This window comes from Ruditapes philippinarum, unplaced genomic scaffold (genome assembly GCF_026571515.1).
Source record: "Ruditapes philippinarum isolate M1 unplaced genomic scaffold, ASM2657151v2 ctg425_1_1_1_1, whole genome shotgun sequence".
Classification (NCBI taxonomy): domain Eukaryota; kingdom Metazoa; phylum Mollusca; class Bivalvia; order Venerida; family Veneridae; genus Ruditapes; species Ruditapes philippinarum.
The window spans coordinates 644473-659398 of record NW_026864449.1 but is presented as its reverse complement, the minus strand read 5'-3'; positions in this window follow the sequence as shown (position 1 = coordinate 659398).

The window sequence follows — 14926 nt, the reverse complement described above, 5'->3', positions numbered from 1 at the left end:
TGACCTTGCAGCAAAATCGTGTCCGGCCCATAACTTCGTTATTTGATTTCGGAATTTTCAACTATTTCACAGAAAATGATCACCATGTTAAGACGACGTGTCGCGCGCAACACTTGGGTCACTACCTTGATAGTCAAGGTCACAGCATAACCTTGCAGCAAATTCGTGTGCGGCCCATTACTTCGTTTTTTGACGTCGAATTTTACAATTATTTCACAGAAATGATCACCATATTGAGACGACGTATCGCGCGCAACATTTGGGTCGCTATTTTGAAGGTCAAGGTCACAGCATGACCTTGCAGCAAAATCGTGACCGGGCCATAACTTCATTATTTTAAGTCGGATTATACAACTATTTCACAGAAATTATCACCATATTGAAACGACGTGTCGCACGCAAGATTTGGGTTGTTTTGACACAATTTCAACTTTGTCTGTGACATAACTCTGACACTACAAGAGGTATACCTTCCTGTGCCCAAAACCTATTCGGGGAGCACCACTCGGTTCAACCGGCTCTTGTTTAACTTGTGTTGGAGGATTTATAGATTTATTGGAGAGGTCATCAGACCTCTCAATAGTGTTGAGAATGACTGCTGGCGGCATCACTTTTTGCGTATCAAATTAAAGCTAATGCATTGCAAAAGAACCAGTCTACAAAAATTGTTATGCGCATGCTCCACTTCAAAATACGACTGCCTTAAAAGAAAAAATAATATCGAAGTGAAAAATCGGTACAAGGAAAAATCAGAAAATATCATTTACGTTACTTAATACTACGAGCAATGGTTAATTCCGTTTTTAATCCTTTAAACTATATATTAAATCGAGTACTGTTATGTGTTTTACTATTTCATGTTCCGAAAATAGTAACAGTGAACACTATAGCTACAATATCACCATGCACTATTATATGACCTAGTGAACAGTGTACCGAACTTAGCTCCCCTTTTATTTTTAGAACCGGTAGGACTAACTCACGCAACGGAGATCTTTTGGCGCAAATGGCACAAACCTTTCACAAGTTTGATTGTCTTGAAATATTGTTGGAAGCATGCAGCTACTGATTCCAATAAAATGATATATACATTTTTATGTAACTCTTGGACTTAAAATTGTTTGATTAACATACTTAATGCCCGTTTTGGAAACTCTCTGTTGCAGAGAAAATGTTTCCATATACTTTCCAAATCGTTAATCGAAAATTTGATTATTGAATTTGACAAGAAACTTTTATTTTGATACAACTTTAATATATATCATTTATTTTAAATTTTATTTGATAACATTACATAAATTATTCCCTTTTTTGAAAAAATATTCCTGATGCGCCAATAAAATGTCCATTTCTCCGGCATAAAATCTTTTTAAACATTAAACAAGAGCGATCAGTAATCACATGTGTCACCTCATGATGGCCAATTTCATGTTGGGACAAATTTTGTGACAGACGGACAGACAGACGGACAGTGCACAACTAGACTTGGTACTGATCATTCCTGTAAAGTTTGGATAAAATTTCACCAGTAGTTTATGAGGAGTAGTCCGGACAAGCTTTTGCGTATCTGGCAACACACAGAAAAAAACACCTTTTTATCAAAGGGCCATAACTCAGCCAAAAATCATTCAACCGGAAACCCCGTGCAATATGCGCAAGGACTTGAGCTACAGATCAATCCTGTAAAGTTTCATTGAAATTGCATTAGTGGTATAAGAGAAGTAGTCCGGACAAACTTTAAAAATAAAAAGTATTAAAGGGCCATAACTCAAACAAAAATAATTGAACCGGAAAAATGCTGACAATATGCACAACTAGACTTGGTACTGATCATTCCTATAAAGTTTGGGTGAAAATTGCACCTGTAGTTTATGAGGAGTAGTCCGGACAAGCTTTTGTGTATCTGGCAACACACAGAAAAAGAAACCTTTTTATCAAAGGGTCATAACTCGGCCAAAAATCATTCAACCGGAAAACCCTTGCAATAATGCGCAAGGACTTGAGCTACAGATCAATCCTGTAAAGTTTCATTGAAATTGCATAAGTGGTATAAGAGAAGTAGTCCGGACAAACTTTAAAATTAAAAATTATTAAAGGGCCATAACTCTGACAAAAATCATTGAACCGGAAAATGCTGACAATATGCACAACTAGACTTGGTACTGATCATTCCTGTAAAGTTTGGATGAAATTGCACCAGTAGTTTATGAGGAGTAGTCCGGACAAGTTTTGTGACGGACGGATGGATAGACAGACAGACGGACAGACAGACGACGGAGAAGTGATCCCTATATGTCGCCACTACTCCGTAGAGGCGACACAAAAATGAAGTGTAAAACAAACTTTCATTATGATACTGTATTCAATAGATATACATGTAATAAATTCTATTTTGTTTAATAATTGTAATTTATAAACATTCATTGTTCCTTTTATGCAAAAACATTTTCAAATATTTTCGAAAAAAAACAACACAACAAATCTTCATCAGCTGCAAAAAGACCTCTCGCATGCTTCTTTTAAAAGAAGCAAACTTGTCTTTTTTTTCTACATTGAAGTTTGAATCATTTATGATTTGCTTTGAGAAAATACAACATTTCGCGCTCACTGATTGGATAACCGAGATAAATTAACCAATCGTATTTTGCGTAAAATAGCGGTATACTAGTTAGAGAGGAACTAAAAGTCGCATTGTTCCTGTGTTTATTTTTTGTTGTGAATCGTATTTGATGTCGGAATCGAATCGGCGCCAAATAAACCGGTTTTGGATGCATTGGAACGTATTGTTGCACCTCTAGGTCACATTTCAGGGGTAAAAATAGAACACCCATACTTTTATGAATGCATCTGCACAATGTAATCATGCATTAGTTATTTATGATATGGGTTTTCAACTGAAATGAAATGAAATGTTCGCAAAATTTAAGACGGAATTATTTTGATTCAATTATACTGCAAATTCATTGTCAATAATATCCACTTTAACACTGTATGGTATTGAAAATGAATAAGTTTGATATACAAAACAATGACAGTATTGACTTTGCTGCACACCATTTTTACTTAAACATGAATGACATTCAAAAGACATTTTATAATTATTATGCCTGTGCTATATCGTCTGTTAAAGAGCCCTAAAGAGCTGTTGTTGGGTTGACATGTCTCTTAAGGTATTAGGACCCTAATGGGCACTATTAGGTACTAAAAAATTGACATCATAAGTCAGATTTATACCTTAAAGTACACCTGTATGCAAAATTTAAACAAAGTTTACCGTACGGAAATCAAGTTATGGCCACTTTTCTGACCTCAAGCTAGGATGTTATGAGGACCCTTTTTTAGAAAGTAGGAACCTTTAAATAATCTGCAATAACATTCTAATGAAAAATGTCTTCCCATTAATTTTTGGTAAGAAACAAATAGTACCATTCAGCTAACAATCCAAATAAGCAAAATTATGGTTTCTACTTAAAATTTAAGAAATCTGTATAAAAATGTTACCCTACCCCACCCATTTTTACCACGTGTCTGACCATTTTTCTACTTAGGGAGCCTAATTTAAAAAATTCTTAAAATTTACCCAAATGAGTTCCTGTTTTCAAAGTTTCCCTAAATTTTTAAAAAAGTATATTGGTTGATCTTGTAAAATATGAAATACTTTTACCGTCTAGTTTTGATTATATTACACTTTGAAAATATCAGGTACCATATTTATTACTAAATTTAGCATAATTTAGCCAATAAATACCTATATAAATTAAAAAATCAAAATTAAACACTTTTTTCTTTCCAAATGGGACATGAGAGATACATAAATAATGTTAAAAGAAAAAAAGAAAGAAAAAAAAAGTTGACCCTTCTGGGGATTGAACCCATGGCCCTCATTTTCAATGTAGTTAACAGTAGTTCTAGCCTATTTGAATACTCTTCAAAGCGGAGGTAATGCATTAGGGTGCTAATACCTTAAGAGAAAAAAATACTTTAGTATAACATTAAACCGATTACACTTTGAATACGTTTGGGGAAAAATGACAATTTTTTTTGTTATATTTACAGACGTTAAGAAAAGGTAATTCTACCAAATAATCACAAACTATGCTTGATAGAATGAGTAAAAACACATTATTCTTAATCGTTTAGTATCAAGTTAGGACCTCTGATGTGTATATTTTATATTTTTCAGCTGATAGCAAACCTTTTAAGGCTAACGCACAAAAATTATCGAGAATCATGATCATGTATGAACTTTTAATTAACGAGCAAAACATGGATCGTAAATTTAATCTGAAAGTACTTTAGTCATTACAAAAGGGGTAGATCTCAGTTTTTTAAAAAGAAAATATTTAATTGAGATTTACATAGATCAAATTAAGGTTATAATAAAAATCAATTTCATGTTTTCATGGCCTATAAACTATAAATTGAGCTATATTGTGTCTAAATAATTGTTGTTTTTTCCACAACGTTCTTTTCGCATGAACGCCGTTGCTATGGTTAAAGTAAAAAAAATAAACTAATTATCATACTGCTCACGGCACAAAACCGACCTTTATAAAGTGAAAGTATAAAATATCGGCTTAATCAAGCTGATTGTCGTCCACAACTAAAATCAGTCGACTGAAAGGCCGATTTTTTACGGCCTTGTAGCATGGCGGTATTTAGTTTGATCTGCAACTGCTTCTCACTGGCGTTCCGCACATTTGCTTTGCCAATAATCATCAAATTATCATAAAATAATCTCCCCTTGATTATCAAGAACAAAATTGTTATCCAGCATCAGTTTACTATATAAAATATATACAATAACTCGTCGAAACTTAATACTTCGACACTGTCAATATTTTTCTCGCAATTCTTTTAAATTACAACATATTTTCATTCTTATATGTGTAAACATAGCACAATAGATATTTCTTTCAGTAACCGTTAAAAATAATGAGCCATCTATCTTTATTTACGATAAATGAATTATCAAACGTGAAAAATTACCTTAAAATTGCGAGGTCGAAGGAAATTTCTAAATCACAAACAGTTGCTTGTCATTCGTAAGAAAGTATTCCAATAGTATTCATTACAGCAACTCAACTTAACTCGACTCATAAAACCAGTGTGTGTATATACAAGAATATAGCTCTATATGTTAGTTACAAGAGATACCATTTTCTTTCATTCCAGCGATTGCTATAATAATATTATATTTTTTATTTATTTTCATTATTATTATTATCATCATCAACATCATTTCAGCTAGTTTAACAATATTTACGTAATTTAATTAAAGATGGAACGAGAAAATAAATAATTACTTTTTAAAAAGAAAAAGAAAAAATGAATTTTATTACATACCAGTCCAATGTTGACTGTCCTAATGCACCTAGCTCTATGTTAACATACTATGTTCTTTTGATTTATATACTTTGTACAACGGGAAAAAAATCAATTGAACTTTTAAAAATAAATTTCCATGAATTGCACTAACCTACTGCCCTTGTCTTTCGAAGAAATGTAAACCAATTCTTCTTAATCTTTGTCAACACATTTAGTATTTGACTCAATAAAGGACCAAACATGAGAAAATTTAATTTCCTTATAGGACAAACTTACCACTTACTCTTTAAGGTATTCCGTACTCCATTAATCCAACTTCACTATTGCCCGTGGCGCCGTAATTGACGGACATGTCCGAGCAATGTTGTAGTTTGTTTAAACTGTCTGTAACTTGTAGAATTGTATGGTTTGTGGCGAATTTGTCAAACTGTAATTGTAATTTAATGTGTATGACAAACAAAACCGATGAATCAAGAATTTAATTCAGTAAATTTTAGTTATTATGCATTACCCCACTCATACTTCATGCAATTAAGCGTTTTGCGATTTGGTGTAAAATTTGGGTCGGTAAACTTTGCAGACAGAATTTACAGACAAGTATTGCATGACAAGTTATACAAAAGAGGGTTATAGATTTTATAAAACAGGATTCAACACCCCCTAAATAATTTATGTTGTGTGCAAACTCTAAAACCCTTCTTTATTTGACTTGTCTGCAAAATCATTCTTTGCTTTAGACTAAACTTTTAACTAAAGATATGTCAATTATTTCTATGTGTAACTTTATTTTACAAATGTTTATCAAGTTTTTAAAGTGAGAATGCATAATAGAACATAACAGACCAGAACAGATATTTTCGATTTTCAATCATTAGGTACTACTATTATCGCTGGAGACTTAAACTCATAATTTATATAATACATCTGGAGTCATTATTTTATGACATTTTATTAAGGCCTCCAACACCGTATTACCGGCGGCAGTGATGGCAGATCACTGCAGTGATGGCAGATATCTGAAAATTACCGATCGGTACAGGTAGGTTATAAATTTGGTTGGTTTAATTATATTACACAAATACGGCCCATATCATTGCTATAAAACTATTGTCCATTGAATGGAGATACTGTAAGGTAATTTTGGACTCGTTTTTTCCTGTTTTCAGACTATTTTGAGCAGGTTAAAAGTGAAAGCCTTGGAAAAAATCCGTGAAAATGTCTGTTTTCTGTTCAAAATATCTCAAGTTTTAAGTAAATGGCAGGATTTCCTGTTATCAATATAGACGTTCATCCATTGGGGTCACGCAAGCCAAATTATCTGCCCCGTGAGTCTTTTCTTGAAAGTTTTACAGACGCTCAATCTTGTCCGGTCGAAGAAAAAATGCTGCCGTTGTAGGCAGATACATATTATAAAATGCTGCCGTCGATGGCAGAAATACCACGAAAGTGGCTAACATTCTGACAGAAAATCAAGTTCAATCTTTTATCAATTCCTCTTTTCTTTGCGTCCTTTTAGTCGGAATTGAGACGTTAAAACTATCATTTCTAATATTTTTCAAGATAGAAAAGTTATTAATGCGGTGTGTGCATCGAAAAAAGCTTTTTAGCAACATGCAGTTACAATACAAAAAAGTGATGATTTAGTACGACAAAATTTCACTATAAATAGAGAAATGAACATGAAAAACTTCATTTTTCTATATTCATGCATGTGTGCTTGATCTGTTCATATGAATTGAAAGGTCAAAAAAGAGAAAAAGAATATAACAAATAAAAAAATTCTAGTTTTTTTCCTCTAAATACAGTATTTATTTTTATCTTGTGATATGAATTATCGAAAGGTTCATCTTTATAAGTTGTCATGGTTACAACTAAAATGAATGAAAAAATATATAGTTAAATGGGAGCACGTGATGTTAGAACTGTTGTTAATAGTTTACCATAGTAAATGTAATTCAAAGGCAAACTACAACGCTATTACAAACATGAAAATTTAAAGAAATGAATCCACGTTGTCGTGTTTTTCAAGAACTTGATAATATAGGAAAATATTTGAACTGTCAATAATATTATCTTTCCATTTTACATTAACATGATACATTGTTTTATGATACACTGATGCCAGTTGCGAGGTTAATAGTCTCCCCTGTATTACATCAATTTAATAATTTATAATCTGCGCCGATTAAGTAAATTTCAGCCTTTATTTGTCATAAAGCGATGAACATTATTACCTCGAGAAAATAATGTCATATGCTAGCAAATGAATATCCACTTACAGAAGTTACTTGCTGTAATATGCAATTGGCGTTATGTCTTAAAAAGGGAGTGCGCTGATAAACTTAAGATACATATAGTATTATATGCATGTAACTGACAGACACAACAGATCAAGCACACATGCATGGATATAGAAAAATGAAGTTTTTCATGTTCATTTCTCTATTTATAGTGAAATTTTGTGGTACTAAATCATAACTTTTTGTATTGTAACTGCATGTTGCTAATAAGCTTTTTTTTTCGATGAACATACCGCATTTATGAAAAAAATCAAAAAATCTACAAAACAGCAATTTTTCTTCAAAATTATATGTGAGGCCATGTTTTAACATGGAAAACGCGTTTTTGGGTAATTTCGTTTTGTTTCATCATTTTCTGTTAACCCATTACCAGATATATACGCCTTTCTACGCCTTTTTCACCCCCCCCCCCCCTCCTTTTTTGCTTTCTCAAATGGTGAAAAAATGCCTTATTTAGGCCCCCAAACACTTGTTTTTGTTTGATAAATGTTGTTTAAAAAATTGACCACTTTTTCGGTGCGGCCCCCCACCCCCATCCAAAAGATACATCAGGGGGTTGCCAGAAGGGGGATGTGCACCCTTCTGTTTGGGGGGTTTGAAGGGGGGCTGTGTCCCCCTCATCGCCAAGAAAACTTTGGACTTGTGGGAGGCTAAAAATGGCCCCAGGTCGATCATAAGGTAACGTGTAACCAATGCTGAAGAGCCTTTGACTCTATCTCAATCCATTTAGAAGTGGCAGCACTTTGAAATCAATTTTGATGGAAAAAATCAACGCAAAATAGTGATTTTTGGCAATTTTGAGATGTCCCCTAGTTGCTATGGTAACAGGAAATTTCAGACTGAACATGTTGTTTCAAAGGCAATGGTCCAGTCAACATTTGTGCCAAGTTTGATTAGTATTGAAGCAGTTTTTATAGTTTTTATAGCAACTTGAACTTGTAACGGGAGACCTTTCAATGAAAACAGCCATTTTTCACAAGATGCTCATGGGGTAATGGGTTAATAACTTTTCTATCTTGAGAAAATATTAGAAATAATAGTTTAACGTCTCAATTCTGACTAAAAGGACGCAAAGAAAAGAGGAATTGATAAAAGATTGAACTTGATTTTCTGTCAGAATGTTAGCCACTTTCATGGTATTTCTGCCATCGACGGCAGCATTTATAATATGTATCTGCTACAACGGCAGCATTTTTTCTTCGACCGGACAAGATTGAGCGTCTGTAAAACTTTCAAGAAAAGACTCACGGGGTAGATATTTGGCTTGCGTGACCCCAATGGATGAACGTCTAAATTGATAACAGGAAATCCTGCCATTTACTTAAAACTTGAGATATTTTGAACAGAAAACAGACATTTTCACGGATTTTTCTAAGGCTTTCACTTTTAACCTGCTCAAAATAGTCTGAAAACAGGAAAAAACGAGTCCAAAATTACCTTACAGTATCTCCATTCAATGGACAATAGTTTAATAGCAATGATATGGGCCGTATTTGTGTAATATAATTAAACCAACCAAATTTATAACCTACCTGTATCGATCGGTAATTTTCAGATATCTGCCATCACTGCAGTGATCTGCCATCACTGCCGCCGGTAATACGGTGTGCTCCTGCCACAAAGGTAACTGTATCGTCTCCGAAAAGCGCACCTCGATATCGGGGGCAATATTATTATGCAATGATGCATTCTCAATTCTTCAATATTGTTACTGTGCGTTTTATCAGAAATAATTATGTCTCCTAAATTAAATTTTTTTGGGTCGGTAAACTTTGAGCATATCGCCGGCACTTTACGCTCCGCTGCACAAAATGGCCACACAAGCTATAAATAGGAAAAATCTTGTCTGGCTTTCATAGGTTTAACTGCATGTGGGATTTTGAATGAAACTTCACAGGAGTGATCAGTATCATCCCTTGTTGCATATCGCCGCCATGTTCCGCTTTGCTGCACAAAATGACTGTCAGAGCTATAAATTAATAATCTTGTCAGGCTTTCAAAGGTCCAACTGCTTGCGGGATTTTGACCAAAATTCACAGGAGGGACTGATCAGTACTATACCTTGATTTGGTAGAAAAAACTTCTTGTTAAATTCTTTATTCGCATCAATCTCATTGACACAAAATATGTCTGCACACAACTGATATAATTCATTTTCATATATCACTTCATCTTTGGTTCTTTCCTTAGCTTAACTGCAAAAATCCTTTCTTGTTTAACTTGTCTACAAAAGGCAATACTATATAATGATTTACCATTTTCACTTTGTTATGTATTTAACTTTTCTGCAAAATTAAACCAATATTCTGTTTACAAAATTCAGATACGCCTTTCCTTCCAATTGTGTTCTTTTATAAACGTGTATACGATTTTGTACAACTTAAGACAGGACATGTTTTATCGTGTAATTCTTGTTTTATAGACATCCCACAATGGCAGAGGACAGATTTCCCAATTATCCCTTTATAATGTATTTTCGTTTAGCCTGATTTGCATAAATTTGATAAAATCCAAAGTTTGCAATTTTTTATTTAACAAAAACCAGGCAGGCTAAAATAATCATGATAACACAAGCATGTTCATGTTTAATCAATGCGTATACGAAATAAAACCTGGATATAATATAGGCTAGACTGTATAAAAATTTCACATGATTATTGTTTTGAAGCACAGTCTAACCTGCTCTAGTCCAATATATTATACGTCAAGCCCGACGTCTAAAAGCTATTGCTCAAAAACGTATAGCAACATAAAAAATTAAATAATTTCTATTGTTTTGCATCAAAGTTCATCAGTTTTTTTTAAAAATTTCATGCTCATTTATTTGTAATAAAAATCATACACAATGTTTTATGCTTATCAATTTCAGATAAAATATTAATTTTGCCTATCCGCCACACAGGTTAAATAAAGCGCTGAACAGATCGAGACCATGTTTTTTGAACGGAAAAATATTATTTCGCTCAAAAATATTTCGTTTTTGACATTTTTGACTCATTTAAATGCTTGCATTCAATAAGCCAATTAGATTTCACGCACTGTGTGACGGCCATTTGATTACCGGCTGTAAATTCCTTCTGATTCTTTTTCTCTATATCTGTGTTAGGCGGGATTTCAATGAAACTTTACAGGAGTAATCAGTACAATCCCTAGTTGTGCATTTCGCCGGCACGTTCCGCTTCGCTGCACAAAATGGCCACAAGCGCTATAAATATGAAAATTATGTCCGACTTTCACAGGTAAAACTGCTGGCGGGATCTCGAACTTCACAGGAGTAATCAGTTCCATACCTTGTTGTGGAAGACATATGTTTTGTGGCAAAAAAAAACCTTCTATTTTTTATTTTATTTTAGCTAAGTATCTATTGAGATTATTAGCAATACAATACGTGTTTATAATTATTATATATGTATGAGCCGGCAAAATCTGATTTTTTCTGACTTCTCTGTTTTTCTCTTAAGCATTTCTTTACCCTTGTGTATGACATTTATATAGTAAATTCGTCACTTGTCCCGTGGAACAAACTGGGTAATACGGACAATTGATTGACTGTACTAATAATGATAGTAGTTAAGTAAATGAGAGTTCTGAGCCACTTTCAAGCCCTAAAAAGTGTTTATCCATCAAACCAAAAATTAAGACAGCCCGATATAGCTTATCCACCAAATCAAATAGTAAGACAGCTCGACATAAACACTTTTTGATTTGATAGATTAACACCCTAAGACCCCAAAAAGTGTTTATCCGCGAACCCTCATTTAGTTCACTACTCTATCATATTGTATTATATCTTAGAACCAACTTTTGATTAGTTGTAGCCTAAAATGCAATAGTATTTTACGGGTGAAAACAAGCACGATAACCACAATAGAAAAATCGGAGTTATTTAAGGTCTTTTAAGTTGATGATTAGTCAGCGCGTTTGAATAGAGGTAGTTTCGTAATGTAGTTTCGTTATGAATTCTCAAAAATTCTAAATATAGGATTGTGACTTTGTAAACAAATTTTTGAAGTGTCGTGAAGTGTATTGATCAATCGTGTCATAGATTACGACACTTCAGTTACAAGAATACAAATATTAATATTTCTATCATTTTAAAGAGTATTTAAAGAGTATTTATACAGTTTAAAATGTTTTGTTTTGTTATGTTTTTTTTTGTTTAGGGATAAAGTTACTACGAACGATCTTTAACGCCTACAAACTATCTTGAAAATAATTAAAGGCTAGGCATTTTAGCCAAAAATAAACCGAATCTGCAACAAATTCCTTTAGAAAAGAGATTTGCATATTTGATAGCTACTATATATGTGTTGCTGCTGGACAAAATCCTCAAAAATTTGACATAGTATCTTGTGCGCACAACTTAATTATCTCTTGGCCACGACTTATTAACTCGTGGTTATGGCATAGTATCTCGTGGCCACGACATATTATTTCGTGCCCACGACTTAATTATCTCATGGCAACGACTAAGTAACAAGTGGCCACGACATAATATCTTGTGGCCACGACATAGTATTTCGTTCCCATGACTTAATTATCACATGGCCAGGACATAGTTTCTCGTGGCCAGGACATAGTATCTCGTTCCCACGACTTAATTATCTTGTGCCCATGAATTTGTGACTAGTGGCCACGACATATTATGTTGTTCCCACGACTTATCTATCTCGTGTCCACGACTTAGTAACTTGTAGCCACAACATAGGAAATCGTGGCCACGACATAGTGCACACGAGATGAATAAACACACACACACACACACACACATGTCAACTTTGTGGCACCATACGGTGCTGTTGATTTCTTTAGCCTGCCCTTTTCACAGAGACACATGGTTTCGCATCTGTTAATATTGTTACAACATAATACAAGAAAAGCATTGATGCAAAGCATCAAAGGGCGTCCAAGCAAGAAATGCAGCAAGTGAAGATGAACTAGTAGACATATGATGACAAGATATTCTTATAAACTTTTCAATGGTTTTTACCAGAATTGTATATCACTTATGAATGAGCGGACGAAAGACATTGTTCATTATGAACTTTGATTGGCATGCTAGAGATTAGAATATTACTTGTTATTTCTTTATGACCGTGGTTATTAATAGCAACGGATTTTGTGTGTTTGCGTTTGTTTACCCTCGCCACTGGAAAGAGACCATATGGGCGAGCAACGGATATACATGTATACAATCATTTATAATCCATATGTGTAACGCATGATCAACACCACACTTGTGTAATTGTCCCTTATTATGTTATCGCTATTAGCGAAGACTCCCTCTTAAGGTATCTATTCACACTTAGTAAAAATATGGCACTGGTTATATTACCATGTTGATCATGTTGAGCATAATTGTTTATTATACAATAATTGTAATATCTATTAATTTTGATAAAAAAAAATACAGATTTTATGAATATTGTTTTCTTTTCTTTTTTGTGTTTTATGTGCTATTTTATGTTTACATACTTTTTTAATTTAAATTGTAAAATAAATTTTAAGAATTCAATTGTCATATTGACCGACGATTATAAGTAAAAAATTAACTGGAAAAAGTCAGTAAATAATGGTTAATCTTTCAATATATAATATTGTTTATTCTTATATTCTTAAACCATGTACATTTGTATTTTTCTTTATCATTTTTTAAATTATCAATCAATTGAATAATTCATAAAATCTAATTTGTAACTTTGAATAATTCCTCGGCATCTTTACTAACCACAAATAACAAATTAAATAAAATGTTTCAAAGTTGATAGTGTCGTATTAATACAATAAAAATGTACCCTTTTTCTCAATTATTGTACATATTTTATTTATTGTTTTTATTGTTGTTCTTGTTGGGTTTTTTTCGAATTGTATGTTTATGTATAAAAATAATCAATAAATTTGAGAGTTGATCTGTGTTCATTAATTATTGTAAGCAAATTAACTGACAAACATTCATTTTGGAAAAAAAGCTTATTTATCTGTAAATTATTTGTTCTGTTCTGTAACGATATCAAACATCTACTCCAAAACCGGGAGAGACCGGACAATAAACGTGTGGTCACTAGTAAATCCCGGTCAAAATAGACCGGGAGAGACCGGGAATTACCGATAGGAGCACATCCCTCTATAAATAGATTTTCGGAATATTTAGGTCATCAACTCATCATTCTATTTACAGCTTTCGGATAAATGTACAACAATAACATACCATAATAACCCACTGTGTAAATAAAAAAAAAAACGAAGAGCGCGATTTATTGACGGAAAAGGTTATTTCATTTGAAATATTCATTGTACCACGGATTAATTAATAATCAAGAATCGGAATGATCGGCTTTTATTATGACCGACTAAAAGGCTCGAGAAGTTGCTGTCGCCCTTTCACAAAATCTGATTTCATTCCATAAAGGGGCGCCGCGCTTCGGCGCGGACGCCAATGATAATTTAAAAAATCAAACCTAGCATTGTGGTTTTAAAATGAAACAATTTAGTAGTAGGGGTGTCACTTTAGGGCCACTTACTGTGCATGTGCGCGGCCATTTTTGATTATAGTTTGAATGTCATTACGTAGTCTATTGTCGGTTTGGTTTTATAGTATACACGTAAATACGTTATCAATTAGTTTGTATTATATAATTCATCTTAGTAGACGCTTTTTATAACTAACAAAGAGGAATAGAATGCGACGAAGGTGTATTGTTAGTTAGATTATTCATATCAAACGTGTATTATAATACTGTATAAGTGGATATTTATGCGTCACAAAAGTTTTGCGAATGTAAAAAAGTGTACTTTTTGTGTGTGGAAATATTTGCGAAAATATGATTTCTTGAATTTAATACTGTTTTTGTAATATCATTAATTACGCAGTACATGTTAATAATATGTCGTTGTTGTAATCATTCTATTCAGTTGTTGTAAATAATAATAATAGTTAGATATATACCTGATCACACATTTCTTTATCATATTTTGAAACATTCTTTTGTATATGTTAACCTATTGTGTTATTAACACATATATTGTTTTATTAAAACATGTGTGATTTATTTAGTCCAAACTTAAACAAGCAATGATATAAATTATGCCAGGGACTGTACAGTCAAACTTATTCATGTAAGATGCTGTATGAAAATGTGTTTTCAAATGATAGAAGAAAGACTGCCTAAAAAGAAATAATTTTTGCGCGATCAAATATTTGCGAATTATTTCAATTCGCAAAAATCGCAAATATTTCCACATCGCAATATGATCCACTTATACAGTATGACAAAGTTGATTCATGTTGATTAAAAGTA